The sequence below is a fragment of the Camelus ferus genome, chromosome 9 (genome assembly GCF_009834535.1).
Source record: "Camelus ferus isolate YT-003-E chromosome 9, BCGSAC_Cfer_1.0, whole genome shotgun sequence".
In the NCBI taxonomy this organism is placed as follows: Eukaryota; Metazoa; Chordata; class Mammalia; order Artiodactyla; family Camelidae; genus Camelus; species Camelus ferus.
The window spans coordinates 32,003,832-32,020,664 of record NC_045704.1 but is presented as its reverse complement, the minus strand read 5'-3'; the positions used below and the strand labels follow the sequence as shown (position 1 = coordinate 32,020,664).

General features: G+C 38.7%; 1 long non-coding RNA gene across 4 annotated transcripts; it reads left to right on the top strand.

Annotated features, from left to right (window-relative positions):
* The first annotated feature begins 1,567 nt into the window (after window positions 1-1,567).
* Window positions 1,568-16,530, top strand: LOC116665747. 4 transcript variants are annotated; one of them, XR_004322406.1, is made up of 6 exons: window positions 1,568-1,871; window positions 3,600-4,041; window positions 4,631-4,710; window positions 12,260-12,453; window positions 15,306-15,437; window positions 15,646-16,527. It is a non-coding gene; the product is annotated as an uncharacterized LOC116665747 (long non-coding RNA). The 4 variants fall into 4 exon arrangements; XR_004322405.1 differs by having other exon boundaries at window positions 4,626-4,710; XR_004322404.1 differs by having other exon boundaries at window positions 3,600-4,710; window positions 15,646-16,530.
* The last annotated feature ends 303 nt before the right edge of the window (window positions 16,531-16,833 follow it).

The following is a 16,833-nucleotide window of genomic DNA, read 5'->3' as shown; positions in this document are numbered from 1 at the left end:
GTGCCTAGCATGGTAACTAATGTATTCACCAGACATTGTTTAAAGAATGGTGCTTTTTGTTAGCACTTTTCTTGTTTAGATCTTTTTAATTCAAAGTACAACGATTTGATAACAATCATGTATCTAGTCACTACCAACACTTGACACATTTTCTTGCAAATACTCAGAGGATTTAAGCTGAGGAAATGGATGAAAATTCATCTCTGTCTGAGACATTTCACAGATTCTTCTCTGTGAAGAGAAGATCTATCTCTGAAGCTCCTAGATTTTTCTCTGCAACTAGGAGAATCCTGAAACTTCACTCCCTAAAGCGTTGGAATATATGAGAAGTAAGTGCTTGGACCAAAGGATTCCTTGAACCACCTGATCTTATCCCAAAGTGGATGGAGTTGTTCATGTTCAGAAAAGGAGGATTTCATCCCTTCCCTTAACCTCCCTCTGAGCATGGTGACCTTGGCCTGTGAATCTCATTGATGCCACACATACGAGCATCTGGAGAGCCACATCGCACGCAATGCAGCAATGGCTGAACAAGAATGCCCAGGGGTGTATCTATGCAATGGAGTACACTTCAGTCTTACAAAGGCATGCAATTCTGATTCAACCCAAATGAACCTTGAGAATATTAAGCTAAGTGAAAGAGGCCGGACACAGAAGACCTTCTATGGTATGATTCCATCTACATAAGGTGCCCAGAATAGGCAAATTAATAGAGACAGGAAGGAGAATCATGGTGACCAGGGGCTGAGAGGAGGTGGGAAATGGGGATTTATTGTTTAATAGGTACAGAGTTTCGGTTTGGGAAGATTAAAATGTTCTGGAAATGGATAGCAGTAATGGTTGTGCAACTTTGTAAAAACGCTGATTTTCACTGAATTGTACACTTAAAAAAGGTGAAAACTGTAAATTTTTTGTTATGTATATTTTAATACACACATACACACACTCACAAATATCCAGCCTGGGAAATGCGGTTTGCTTAAAAAGATGACACCAATAAACAAAGTTTAGAAATACAAAAACCCCATGGACACCATGTCTCTTAAGCCATGAAATGCCCAGTAAAAACAGAGGTTGGCAAACTTTTTCTGTAAAGGGCCAAATAGTAAATATTTCAGTCTTTACAGAGCTAATGATCTCTGTTGCAACTACTCAGCTCTGCCCTTGAGTCTTGAAATTCACTACAGACAGTACGGAAATGAATGAGCATGGCTGATTCCCAGCAAACTTCATGGATGGCCCTGATTTTCAATGTCATCGGGTTCTCACATATCATGAAACATTGTTCTTCCTTTGATTTTTTTTTTTTGTCTCAATCATTTTAAAATATAAAAACCGTTCTTCACTTTTGGGTCTTACCAGGCAGAGGGCCAGATTTGGCCCCTAAGCTGAAGTTTACTGACCCCTGAGCTGGAACTTCAAATCAATGATGAGATAACACATTACTACTAATATGTGAAATCCCTCTGAACATTAGACATAGTGTTCTGTGATGGGTAGGAAAGGTCACTCTTGGAAAATTTGTTTGTGGCTCAGCCAGAGCGAGGCAGTCTGTGATTGAGCCAGACCTGGAGCTGGTCCTCATTTCTTCTTCCTGCAATGTTGTCCCACTACCCAAAGTCCAGCCCCAATGCCGCTTTGATCCAGGTAGGGAGAAATCCATTTGATTCACTGCAGGCTATAAAGAATGCCTTTTAACATCTCTTGCAGGATTATTTCCACTGAAACAGAGACCTTCAGATAAAGTGGCATGCATAAGCAAAAATCCAAAAAACAAGAAAAGCAAAAATTATGATGCAATTTATGAAAAGGTTTTTTTTAAAGGAAAGGAGACAAGGGGACTTCTCACTGCTGCTAAGATAAAGTGACAGGTATGTATATTTTTATTATTATATTTATTATATATATATTTTTTTAATCAGTAATGGCAGACTTTCTGAAAGGGAATTTTAGGGAAAACGGGCAACACTACTAAAATAAGATGATTCAGGCCACTGCCTCATCGCACATATGCCCAGAGTTGTTGGATGAGCAGAATTTACTCAACAAATTTTACTAAGCACCTACTTTGAACTAAGCACTGGGGATTCAAACTTTTTAAGAAACTCATATTCTGAGGTTTAGCCTTTTCTTTTTTTTCAGAGGTGTGTGGGATTAGGAGGAGGGTTGCAGTGTATAAATACCAGAGTTTCTAATGATGAAAACTTAGTCCTTACCGTGGTTGTTCCTGTCCCCTGGACCCTTACTTAAACAGGAGGATTTCCGTCTCATACCAGCTCCAGCTATTTGGAAATGGAGTCTCTGGTCGGTCGCTTTGACATCACAGGCCGGGCAGGGGACAGGGTGCAGCAGGCAGCCTCCTCTGTGTACGTGCCTACAGGTAGCCCTCCAACGGCTCAGAGCATCCTTTGAAAGGTCAGGGCTGCTAAGGGGAGGAGCGCAGCAAGCTGTCGCCCTGGGCTGCTTTCTGGCATCTTGGCTTCTTCCTCTAATTCTTAACATCCCTCTCTCTTTGAGTCTTAGATGTCTCCTCCCACGTCTGCATCAGAAGTCTCTAGATCAGCTCATGGGACCATTTTGTCAAAACAATGAACAGTCATTGTTCACCAAGAGCTCAGAATAATTTAAATATTTGGTTACAATGAAGATGGCCACAGCCTGCATGTCTATCTGAGCTCAGAAAGAGTTGCCTTCATTAGTTCGAACTTTATTTCCCATAAAATAGGAGGCCATTTAAGTAAAATGATAGTTGGAAAAAATTTTTAAGCAGAACCAGCAAATAAACATGGTCTTTATGAGTTGTAACTTAATCCCCAGCTGATGTCATGTTTCATGTTTCAACAGCCAGAAAATGCCTGACATCTATATATCAGGCAGATTTATGGAGACTTCAGGGTAAGAGTTAAGAGGATTTCTTAAATAAGGATAGTGTGTTGGTCTGGGGGTAATTTGCAGCCTCTGTTATCCATAGATTGAAATGTGCACATTTGGGCAAATTATAGGAATATGCCTTTTCACTTAATCTCGTTTTTATGTTTAAAAAGTCTTCAGATCTGGGAGGACGAGTGCATGAGAGAAGAGAGAGAGAGAGAAGATTCAAAATATGGTTCTCCTTTGCCCCTATTTGGTCATTAATGTTGCTCTGGCAGTACTAGAGAGAAAAGGAAAGATTCTGCTTTGCAAACCTCAGAATCATAAAGCACACGCAGGCCCTCTCCGCTCCCATGCGTCGCTTGGTGGCAGAGTGGCTGTGTGGGCTCCAGGGGGTCACCAAGATGGAGCTGGTTTCCTATCAAATGCCTATTGGATCTATACCACCATAGCAGTTACCTCACAGGAACTAAGCTTTCTAAACATAAACCTCTCCTCGTAGCCTATGAGTTGGTGGTCAGATAGCCCAGAAAAATGGTTTTGAAGTAGCCCCAGCAAAAATGACTCACTTCCATTTTGTCATGTATTGTCTGACTTTATCCAAGCTTGCCGATAGGTCTCCTCACTCTGATGAATGAGTCAGAATAAGTCACACTAACTGATACAGCAATCAGCCCCAAGCCTCAGGGCTTAACACAGTCAAGGTCTATTTTCTGCTTATTTTGTAGTCCTACTGGGTGTTTATTAGAGAGTGGACTTCTGTATGGTGAATCCAGTAATCCGTGCCCTTCCATCTTGAGACTTTGCCACCTGCAAAAACTTGGAGAGCTCTGCTAGATACTCTACGTTCAGTGGGAAATGAGAAAGAGAGAGAGAGAAGTCAGGAGAACTACGTGGGAGGTTTAATGGATCATTAGGCAGACTCGTTCACATAGCACCCGCCCAACTGCAAAGGATGCTGGGAAATGCAGACAACTGGTTTCCAACCTCCGTTATGATGCAGAAGCCACAGTACTGCACTGTTGAATGGCTGCTGGGATTTCCTCAGAGACAAAGAGACTTGAAATAAGAAACAAAAACAAAAGCAAGCTCTTTTTACATTTGTATTTCATTGTTGAGAAGGGGCTTAATTTCACTTAGCGCTCACGCTAGTCCTATGAGGGAGGCAGGGTAAGTATTCCTATTCCTACTTTCAGATGGGGCTCTGGGTGGGGCGAGGACTTGCCCATGCCTCGGATCAAATAAGTGACAGACTGAAGCAGAACCCAGGTATTGTAGGGGTAAACGGTCCTTGGGAGTGGGAGGTGAGGATTGAGCTCAAGAGAGCTAGACATTAGATAGAACTGAGATACAATTTCTTGTTCCATCTAAGTGTTGGTAAAGACTTACTCATGGGATATTTGAAGGATAGAGCATGAAATTATTTCCCAGTTCTCTGCTTTGAGGTGAAATGCCAGCCTAATTCAGAGGTTCAATCCGTATTTGCCCTTGTTTTTTTTCCCTTCTCTTTAAGAAATTAAAGTATAACTTTTCATAGTGTCATATTAACATAAAAAGATGAACAGTGATGACATCAGCCATTATAGCTGATGGAGAGGTATCTGTTGTGACCTCCCACCAATTGCTCAGAAATGAATGAAAAAAAATTAAACAAGAACAGAACTATTTGAGAGGGTGAATTTTAGAATCCTTGTATGTATGAATTTCCACAGCTGGTACAATGCTAATAAAATGTTTTCATCCTTCATGCCAAGGAAAGAGTAGAGCTCAGCCCCCTTTGCTCTGGATACGCAGCTCCAAAGAAATGTCGTGGGGCTTCATAATCATGATTTCAAAGAGGTTTGTGGAAATGTTTCATTAATTCTTATAAAGAAATCTTTTTCTCTTAATTTTTTCATTAACTTCAGACATTTACTTGCAATTACATTTGTTCGGTGAATACAATGACAGAAATTAATAATTCATAGCTTTTGTCAGGGGAAATTGAAAAAAAAAGGACAGTTGTTCAATCAAATGCAACTTTAAATGCACCATCTCTATTTAAATAAGATTTTTTAAAGATAAATAATGAGGACTGTTATTGTACTTCCTATAAATCTCCTCTTTTCCAAATTATATCTATGCTCTACCCAGTGACATGAAATCTTGGGTTGTTCAGAGCTCATCAGGAAAATAACAGGTTCAGATCTGATGTTCTGAGAGGGGGAAACTTGACTCAAGTTCTGTACGTGTGGTGCTGCCTGGATCTTCTGGGGCATTGTGTTTCATGATGGAGGATCAGAGCACGAGAAAGACGAAAGTGACTGAGGAAAGTGTGCTTTCTCTGACAACTGGGGACGTTCAAGTTCAGAGAGAGTGAGCCTTTCAAGTTCAGAGTGAGTTAGCAGCAGAAGCGGGCCTCAGTGTGTATCTCCTGACTGTTGGCCAAGGCTCTACCGATCTGTGATGGTGTCTTCAAGCCATCTTCCTACCAGGGCCTGCCTACCAAGTGGCTCCTGGGTAAGATGTTCTAAGCAAACCAAACCTTTTATCCCAACGGCCTAACAACTTACCTGAAATTCTGCCATCAACATTTGGTTACTTCGGTTTATGAAGCCTTTTTAAAATCATATTTCCCTTGTTAAAATGTAAGTGCTCATCTCTTGAAATCAGCTTAGGTGGAAAGGAGGCAAGAAGACCAAGGCCTGGCAGAAATAGGCTGATCAGGGAACAGAGACAAGGTCTTCAATGAGGTCTCAAGATAGTGGATGAGATGGATTCTCTAGGTCTCTCTGCCTCCCCCAGCCGGTAAGAACCTGGCTGGCAAATCAATTCTATCCTTAGTTGTTCCAGTCCAAAAAGATGACATTAGAGTCTATCTTAAAAGTAAAGAAAGATCAAACCATGAGACACTTCTCAGAACTCACTAGCACATCAATTGGAGAGTCTCTGGGAAGGGAGTTTAGCATAATGGTTAAGAATTGAATATCTCTAGGCTTGATTTGTGACTCAAACAGCTAGAAGTTCTGTGCCTTGGAAAAATCCCCACTAAGATCTCTGAGTCATCCTTTACAAATAGAGATGTATCAGTTAGCTATTGTGCTGTAACAAACTCCCCCAAAACACAGGTCTAAAGACATAGGCTTAGACTGGCACTTCTGTCTATCATTGGCCAGAACCATAATGTGGCCAAGCCCAAAGTCAAGGGATAAATTCTGCCCCAAATGAGGCTATGGCAGGAGTATGGAGTAGTGAGGAATAAAGAATTGCACCCTCCCCCAAAATTTATTATAGAGGATAATGAAAGTACTTTCTCTCTGCATTGTTCTGATAATTAGTTAAGAATATATATATATATATATATATATAGTGCTATGGGTGGCTATGCCCTCTCAGAGAATGGCATGGTATACCTGGAGGTGAGTATGCTTGAGGTCCTCTCCTGGGTGAAATGGCAATGATGGATTAGCATCTAAGCTTTCCCTTTTTGATTTGGGCATTTGTTACAGAGGGTTTCTTCTGGAGGTGAGGAAATGTGTGGTCTTCTTGGATCCATCAATTTCCTGCTTCCATGTACAGTATCGACCCTCATCTCACACACACAAAAAGAAGCAAATGGATTTGATTAGCAAATACTTTCATCTACATCCTAATTGAAGTCTCTGGGACTTCCTTGTTTTGGAAAATCCCATTTTAATGCACAGCACATCAGGTAGTTGAAAGAATTCCCTCTCCCGTCAGCCATATGGCCCCTCCCAAACCAGAGAGTTTATCCACCATTTTCCCATCAATTCCATCAGTCTGATCTAGAGCCATGCATCCAGGCTCTGAGCTGGGAGATTCTCCTCCTGTTTTTGATTCACGTCATGAGTCACTTCAGACTGGAGGCAAAGTTTCCCCCAGTATTGCCCAGCCCAGATGTCCTTCCACAGAGGACCTGTCTACTTCTCACCAAGACCCCCGAGATGCAAAGTCTACTGTCAGAAGTCGCTGCAGCCGAACTCAGTTGCAGCTGAGGAGGCAACCATTCAGCCATCTGAAAAGTCTGACCAGTTGGCACATTACTGTCTCCAAATGAGCCGGCAGGAAACGGGGTTTCCTAAAACTTGGTTTTAAAGCACTTACAACAGGAAACCATTTCCCATGCATGTTAGATCTCTCTAATGACTGACTAACGAGAAACAGGCTATCTTAATACTCTGCCCCAAGCCATTACAAATGGCTTTCTTTCCAGACTTCATTAGAATATTTACTGCGATTTGGACAGAAGACTTTTGACACTGCAGTCATAAAATTTACAGGGGACCTTTTTTTTTTTTTTTTTCAGTCTGAGAAGAGACTTGGAAGAAACAGGGAAACCCCTCAGCTGCCCCAGCCACCAATCTCCTTCATTAGTGCTCTCTGAGTCTTGTGACCTATAGTTAAGAAAATAAACATCCCTAGGATAGTCCAATAAATTGCCTTCAGGAAAGAAAAAAAAAAAGCTAGATCTCTCCTTTGTCAACTCCAGCCTCTTTCCTATATATGCGGTGAGAAAGAGAAAATTCACAATGTGTGCCAATCTTGGAGCTAAGACTTTTTAAGTTATGTTTCTGGATCATGGCAGCCACATTGTGAATGAGCATTTCATGCATCTAATGTTTTCATAAAAGTCCTCAAACTAAGTCCAGCAAAATTAATGTTAAATCTCCATCTGGAGAAAAATCATGGTGGGATGATGTGCAGTAGTGTTTGCAATATCAATGTAACCCCTGGTTCCAGAGAGATTCCTTATGTGTGCTAGGTTCTCAGAAAATATGTTTTACTTCCTGGCACGATAAGTTCTTCAAAGAGGCCTTGATGGTCTAAGGCATGTGGTAACTGCTTACTGGACCCAGATACTTAGTCACAATTCTCTAGAATTTTGTCCTTAAAAGAAGTCTTTGGACACATGTATCAGTTATCTATTGCTGTGTAACAAGTCACTCTAAAATTGAGAGTCTTGAAAAGAGAATCTATTAATTCCCATGATTCCATGGGCTGCTTGGATGATTCCTCTGCTTGTTTTTGTGGACACGTTCATGAGGTTGCCAAAGCTGGAGGATCAGTGTAGGCCTGGGCTCTACTAGGAAACCTACAGTAGTTGGGCCACTCTCTCTGTGTGGTCTTTTATCTTCAAAGAAGTTGAACCTGGCTGTATCACATGGTGGCAGTTGTGGCTACTGAATGGGGACAACAACCAATGGTAAGGAAAAAATAAAGCAGGGTGAGTGAATGGAGAGTGATGTCTGCAGGGAAGTAGGTGGGGAGAGACACTGATCTCAATTGCATGATCAGTGAAGAATTTGGTTGAGAGAGCATTTGAGTAGAGACTGAATAAGGGGAGGGAGAGAAAAGCTATGCAATATTTTGGGGGACCATCCTAGAGTGAGTGGACAGGAAGGATCAGAGCTCCATGGGTGGAAGCATGTGAACCAGGTGTCTCTGATAGTGTCCCTGTGGTCAACAATTGCATTTATAATTAGAGATATTTAAAGTTCTAAATCTGTATTATGTTAACACATCAGAAATCTGCATTCCTTCATCCTATAGTTTATCCCATGTCAGAAACATCTTCACTGAATCTCATTTTAATGCTAGGCCTTTGGTTTTTAATCACAAGATGTCTAGAGAACGGGCACTCTCCACTTTAATACTCTGTGGAATACCCAGTTCTCTGTGATGCTGTATATATTTAGAGACAAGAAGAAGATGATTGCTCCTAAAAATAGTGAGCTTTCTCTTAATAAGTAATAAAGAGCAATTGACCTATCATGTTTCTCCATTTTTCCCTTGATTCCAAGGAAGCTCGATGTTAAATTTAATATTCAATTAAAACAACAAAGTTAGCCTTCAAAGCTTTTGAGTATTTTTAATGCTTCATCTTGTATCTACTTTTTATTGTATCTTCTAGTCCTTTTGGAACTGATATATAAATAGCACATGTACATAAAATAATGTATGCCAAGAATATAATAAGTATTGATTTACTTAAAAAATAACATCTATCATCAGCTCATCGGATACTTATTCCTTTTATATGGAGGCCAACCATGTGACCCAACTGGATCAGAAAAGGAGAGAGACTGTTGCAGATTGATAGGCTAATGCCTCCCATGAATGAGTGAATCAATGAATCACATCTCCCAGTATTCACATTATTATGTAGCATCCTTTCATATGAACATTGAGTTTGGTCATGTGACATGCTCTAGCCAATAGGACCATCAGCAAATATGTTGCAAGCAGAGGCTTGATCAGCGATTACAAGTATGGGGGCTTGCCCTTATGAAATGTTGCTTCCACCATGTAAGACAACCAGGTTCAGCTTCATTGAAGATAAAAGACCACACAGAGAGAGTGGCCCAACTACCACAGCTTTCCTAGCGGAGCCCAGGCCCACAGATTTGCCAGCTTTGTGCAACCTCATGAGTGTGTCCACAAAAACAAGCGGAAGAACCATCCAAGCAGCCCATGGAATCATGGGAATTAATAGATTCTCTTTTCAAGCCTCTCAGTTTTAGAGTGACTTGTTACACAGCAATAGATAACTGATACATGTGTCCAAAGACTTCTTTTAAGGACAAAATTCTAGAGAATTGTGGCTAAGTACTTGGGTCTAGTAAGCACTTAGCACATGCCTTAGACCATCAAGGCCTCCTTGAAGAACTTATCATGCCAGGAAGTAAAACATATTTTCTAAGAATCTACCACACATAAGGAATCTCTCTGGAGCCAGGGGTTACATTGATTAAAAACACATAATCACTATCTCCAAAGAACATAATAAATTATAAGGCCAAAATAATTTAGATGGTTGGGATTGCAAGAGAAACAGATGAATAAAAACTATTTTTAAAAGCCTAGAAACAAATCCTAATAAATAAAAGCATGCGATATACCCTAAAAGCAGAAGCCCATATCAAAGGCATATAAAAATAAAATTAAAAGGATTTTTTCATGCATGGTACTAAAACAATAAGTTAGCTACTAGGAAAAAACTCTAAGACTTCATTTCAAATTGAATATATGGAGAAAAGTAGTAGTATGTTCATACTGAATTTCATAAATATTCAGAATTTTAATACCTGGTTATTGAACTAGGTGTATTTTAATATCATCCATAATAGAAGTAGTTATGCCATATTAATTGGCAAATGCTACAAATCAGGGCTTTTATTTATTTACTTATTTATCTGTCTATTTATTAATTGGTATTTTTTTTTGAGACCTGATTTACCAGCACACCATTGGCAATGGGAGATATTTATACATTTGACCTCAAATATATTTAAAATTTGTTTTTGAAAAATCTAGAAAAATGAAGATGAATGAACAGTATAGTTCATATATGTCAAAAATAGGTACATGCATAAAGAAAAACATCACAAGGAAAGTATTCATCCTTTTTTTTCTTTATACCAGTCTGCAGTTTCCAAATTTTCCACAATGAGCAATATCTTGCTTATTATCATTCCAAAAATTAAAAGAAAATGAAACAATCTTTGAAAATCTAATTTTACAAAAAGAAAACAGAAAAGTTCTCCCCCTTCAAAATAGTAAAAATGGTTAATACTTAAACACCAGGCAGTGGACTAGGGAATTGATGTTTCCATTGAATCCTCATCACAGTCCCAGTTTGCCGATGGTCACACGTGACTTAGCCAAGGTCATACAGGTAGTAAGCAACAGAATAAACATCTACATTCTTTTCACCATACAGTGCCGGTTGCAGTATTGAACTGGGACACATGTCAATAGTCATCTTAAATTACTGCTTCTCATGAAAGTCTATAAAATTTCATAAAATTCATAGATCCCTAGGTCTCTCAAGCTTTCACATAGAGGCTATTTATTTTCACTGTAGTTCAAATGACACAAAGCATGATGCAAACAGTAAATCAGGACATGAAGGTGCCAACTCTAGAGGTACCCAGGCAACTAAAACAAGTGACAGTTGACAGCTTAAGACTGTGAGCCACTTACTGACAAGGACTGTCTGTCAGTCCCTATTATGTCCTTACTGCTTAGCTCATGGCTGGCCCATGGTAGGCCCTCCATACAGGTTGGCTCTTCTTTCCTTTTAAACAAGAGTTTTAATTTTTCTATAGTCACTGTGTTTTACATTAGGTGCTCAAACCTTATTCATTTTATAGCTGAAAGTTTGTACCCTTTTACCAACCTCTCCCTATTTCCCTCACCCCCCTGCCCCTGGCAACCACTTTCTACTCTTTATTTCTATGAGTCTGATTTTTTTCTTTTCTTTTCTTTTCTTTTCTTTTTAAGATTTGGATATGAAAGTTACCATGCAGTATTTGTCTTTCTCTGACTTATTTCATTATGTCCTGAAGGTCCATCCATGTTGTCATAAGTGGCAGGATTTCCTTCTTTCTCGTAGCAGAACAGTATTTCATTGTATATGTATGTATCACATCTTCTTTATCCATTCATCTCTTGACAGATACTTGGGTAGTTTCCATATCTTGGTTATTGTGACTAATGTTGCAGTGAACATGAGAGTGTTGCTGTCTCTTTGATATCTTGTTTTCATTTGCTTTAGATACATACCCAGAGATGGGATTGCTAGGTCATAGGCTAGTTCTAGTGTTAATTTTTTGAGGAACCTCCATATTGTTTTCCATAGTGGTTGCACCAATTTATATTCCTAATGAATTTTTTTTGAATAAATAAAGAATGGCAAGGAGAAAGAAAGAGATGTAGAAAGGGCAGGAGTAGAATAGGAAGGTAAACAATAGGGCAAAGATAGAAAGGGAAATAGAAGAAAATTACCAAGAAGCATTTCAATAAATAGAAACCGTAATGATAAAGGCCCAAGTCGTGTAGAAGTCATCCAATGCACCTCACTTGCCTCAGAGTGCATCTCAGTTAAGTTACAGCCAGAACAAGAGGTGATGTTCAGAATTAAGACCACAAATCATCAGAAAGATTAAATAATACTTAGTATAATCTTATTCAGAAGGCATGGACAATACAGAGTGCATTTTAGAAATATTTCTTTCATAAGTGATTATGTTTGGTATTTAGAAGGGTTAATATCAACCATGAAGAAGATTCATTTTTCTATACCTGCTCATTCCCAAACCTTGGGAATCATTATCTTTGATTATGAACACTTTTCCATTCAAATGAATCCTGCAATGAAATTGATGATGAAGGGAGCCTTGAAAGTCCATTTAGATATTCATATGTGTAGCTGTTACCAATATCTCACCGTCACCTCGAAAGATCAAACATTCCTTGAAAATTGTTTCTTTGTATATTTGGTTTTGTTTTGTTTTCCACAAACTATCTTATCTGTCTTTATGTCCTCTGGAATTTTTATTCATCTTCCTTATTCCTTGACTTTAGAATGATTTCTTTTTTTTTTCAGTTCTAAACCAGAATCAAGAAAATGGACAGAAAAAGAAAAAAAAAGAAACAAGCAGCAGCAGCTGGGTGGGATATGGTCATGGTTATCAACACCCAATCAAGAATTAAGTAGACCTGGGTTGTCCTTCTCTGGGGTTATTTGCTGAGATCTGACCACCCTGTTCACCTGCTCTTCCTCAGCATCCCTGTGTAAAAGTGAGCACAATTGTTTTTCTCTCAATGTAGGAGAATATGAGTAGGAAATGATGTAATGCTGGATCCAGTTCTTGTGATAGCACCTGGTGCATCATAAACACTCAAAAAATGAAAACCATAATTATTGAACTAAGTACAAAATAATCTTTCAAACTTGTATTGGGATTATATTAAAAAATTTTTTTTGATTCTTGTACTTTGAGTTAGAAATAAAATCCAGGCTCCAAACCTCTGGTTAAAATGCTAGCTTCTAAACTCATTTTAAATTCTAGGTCATCTCTGGAGTACGTCTTATAACTTAACAAGATTTTGTAGGGTACATGCAGTTAAAGTGATGTTTAAATTGTGATCTTTATTTTTGACTGAAAATAATATATTAACATTATTACACAGTTGTTTAACAGCTGAATCCTATAACAGAGCATTCTCCCTCTCCTGGGTAGAGGACTTCAAATATTAATTGAATTTGCTATGGGTAATTTTGGTCCAAAGTTTAGTGAGCATTGGCTGGATAACTCCAATTCCTGTTTGTCATTTTCTTCAAAAAGATTTGATCCCTCCTACTCTTGTGCTTTTGATATCAGACTCAATAACACACCGAGCAAACAAACAAACCCAATAAATCCAGTAAATCCCTTGAATTCAGAGCCATGTTTAAAAAATCCAAAATCCATGCCTTCTGACCCAATGATTGATGACACACCTCTCTTGCTGCCCTTTAATGAGCCAGCCACACAGGAACCCCAGAAAGGGAGGGCTGCAGGGAAGCCCAAATCTTGGACGTCCAGCCATGGCAGAACGGAAGCTCTCATCCCCAAACCCTGTATTTGTAGGTGGACATTGGCTTTTTAGAGAAAAGGTCATCATAAAATTTGTTGCACGCTTTCCCACAACTTCCAGCCTTGCTGTCACAAGCCAGCTAGCTCTGTGGGCTCCTTTTAAAGGCCAAGGAAGCTTACAGTATCCTACTTATATTTTCTCTCTTGTTGGCCTTCCTTTTAAATGAGCTGCTGGGGAGGAAAAGATGCATTAATCACAGAGACCCCAGTCCTTCTCATAGGATACATGTCTTTATCTACCAGTATAACTTTAACTGGGTCACATTTATTTCTACTGGGCACACTCTCCAGTCTTATTTTGGCCTCCTGTTTGACACAAGGGGCAAACAAGACATCCTCTAGGGAATTCCAGCCAACTTTGGGTTTCTATGGACTTCTGTCCTTTCAAGAGTTATTTTACAGCAAATTCACAGGTCTCCAAATCATACATTTCCCTCCCCGAGAATTTTACCAAGATTTACAACACAAGGCAGCCCTGCTGATGAGAGAAATGAACCAACTACCTTTATTTATTTATTTTTTTTCTTTCCATGATGAAAAAGTCACAGTGCCTCATTTGTTCTCAAGCTTGGCTTTGAGAAGTAACCTGCTCTCTTTGCTAACAAAAAGGAAATTTCAGGGGATTCCTTTTCTCAAGTTATTTACCCTTGCAGGAACCCTTATTCTGGCTCAGCTCATGCTCTCTATTCAAAAACCATCCTTCTGGCTTCCTTCAAGTCCCTTCTTCCCTGAAAATCTTGACAGGATTACCTAGGCTGCACATCTCAGAGCATTAAACATGTATTTTATTCATTTTGGTAATTGATAACATATTGCATTGTACTTATTTCTAATTAATTTTCAGCATATAGATGTCCCCCATATAGAGGGTGAATCTTAAATTCTTTCTGTTCTTCATGTGGTAAACTCTTACTCTCTAATCAATCCATAGATACCCAATGAATGCTGGTTAAATTGGATTTCTGTCATGAATGTTTTTATAAATTCTAGATATTTCCATAGAAGCATTAAAGATAAAGGGAGGTTGAAAGAAAAATCAGACACTTCTAGAGCAATTAATGCAAGTGAAACAATCACATGAATCCTTGATTTAAAGACACCGAATCATTAGGATTAGGGGTTCAGGACTAGCAGATACACACTATTATATATAAAACAGATAAACAACAAGGACTTACTATATAGCACAGTGAACTGTATTCAATATCTTGTAATAACCTATAATGAAAAAGAATATATACATGTATAATTGAATCACTATGCTTTACATCAGAAACTAACACAACATTGTAAATCAACTATACTTCAATTAAAAAAAAAAAAAAAGGAAGAAAATGTCTCATCTGGTAGAAATCTCCATCCAGTCTTGAATTCTTACTAACCCTTCCTAAGAAGTTATTGAAAGAAGTGTTTTCCAATATGTTAAGGTAAGTGGAGGCACCTCAAAAATTTTAAGTAAGCCAAAGAGAAAAGAAAAGGGAGAGAGAAAGAAAACACATAAATGACTCTTCATGCTCAATTATAGTATGTCACACCTATGTATTTGAAACATACACACGGACGCCGTAGGAACCCAGTTTTCTGTTACTTGCTCCAAGTTAAATTCCAAGTAATTGGTCAGTGGGATTAAAAGCACTGGGATACAGTGCACGTTTAATGGCCTCACACCTGCCTTCCCGTAAAGCTGCAGCCTATTCCTGTTCTATAACCTTTAAAGCTCGCCACCAGCAATTTACTGATGCAGCCAATTAGACGACAGAGGAGGCAAGATTTCAGAAGCCCTTTCAGCGGGTTCAGCCGTTCCCGGGCCTAAAACACAAGGAGCTGTTGCCCTGCTGAGATTCTTGCTGAGAACATTCACGGCTGTCTTCCAGGTTGGAGCTCGGCTGAATTCCTTTCACATTCTGAAATTACTAGTTTCAGGATACATTGTCACCAAGAAACGTGTTGCCAGACCATCAGCCATCTCGTCTTTTTGCCCTGATTCTAATTTCTATCTGGTTACTTCTACAGAGTAAGTGTCATCCCATCAAGACTTCCTTTGGCAAGCCCCCACTGGTAAAACAGACCCTTTGGCGATGTCGAGAGCTGGAAAAAAGCGTGATAGTTAGGGTGACTTTGCCCCAAATGATCATCGGCAAACGGGTAGGATTAACAACCACACACTCATGACATTTACTTTCTCACATTTTCATTCTCAATAACATCTTGATCCTTCTGGCCTTTTTGCTTTACTGCTGTGTTCTGATCTGTTCATTAAAACCTTAACCTATGAAATCTTCAAGTCCCAAAGGATATCTACCAGGTGGGAAACATGAAACATAAAATTATTAATTTTCTAATTTTCTTGTAGAGCTGGGCAGCAGAGTTCCTGAATCTTAGGGAATGCCCTTGGCCGACATAGAAAGGACTCCCATCCTTTTTCGAGCTGGGAGAAGAGCTGCCCATGGAAAAGGCAGGTTCTGCTGCTGGAATGAGTGAGCAAACGGAGCAGTTTCATGTGCAGGTCCTCTAGTACGAAGTACTTTTCTGACATGAGAGATTTTTCTGGCAAAAATGCCTGCTCAGCGTTCATTTCCTTTGGCGTGTTTCCTAACAACTGTCTACCTTTCATTGATTGCTCTTAAATAAGAGTACTAAAAAATAAAGAAATAAAAATCTTGACATTTTGATCACGATTCTGCTTAAATCTTAAAACAAATGACCCTTGATGATTTTCAAGTAGATGTTTTCATGGTTTATGTTTTGTTTTAAATGAAATTTGATAACGAATACAGGTAAGAGAGACATGATTTCAGAGCTTCTAATTAGATTTCACTTTCTCAGTCCGTGGGAAGACCAAAATTAAAGCTCATAGAATTTTGCATCATATCAAATTGACTGGTTTCAGTTAATGAGAAATATCTATGTAATATTTATGCCAGAAGTTATCCAAGCTTTTAAGACACCTTTAAAATGTGCTAATTTGGAATTTGATGTATTAATGTGCTCATTTGACAGCTTTCTTAAAAAAAAAAAGAAATTAAGTAATTAGGTTTGCTGTTATATTTAAATATACTTTCCAGTATGTCCTTATGGGGTGCCTTCTTTAAGTATATGTCTAAAAATGCAACAAAAGTAAAAATACATTGCAGATGAAGAAAAATAGAGTAGTACCCCCAATCCCCTTTCTATGAAATTTTCTTATGTTGTATAGAAAACCCACATCCCTTCAAAATTTAGCTCTCAAAACTCCATTCAACTAAAAGAAAAAGATCCACAAAAAATGTTTATATATAAAAGAGATCAGCAGAAAGAGATTTACACTAGTTAATTATCTTTGTGCTGGTTGTTTTTGTTTGCTTGTGAAGAAATGAAAACTCTGTATTGGTTGCAGTTAAGCTGACTTCAGGATTATATGCCCCAGAAGAATGAATTTTGAAGATTAACATTAAAAAAAAAAAAAAAAAAAAAAAAAAAAAAGATCTTTTACACTTCTTTCAAAACTGCCTGGGAAAAGAAAATAAATGCAGGTGATGTGCTGATCCAATTTCACCTCACC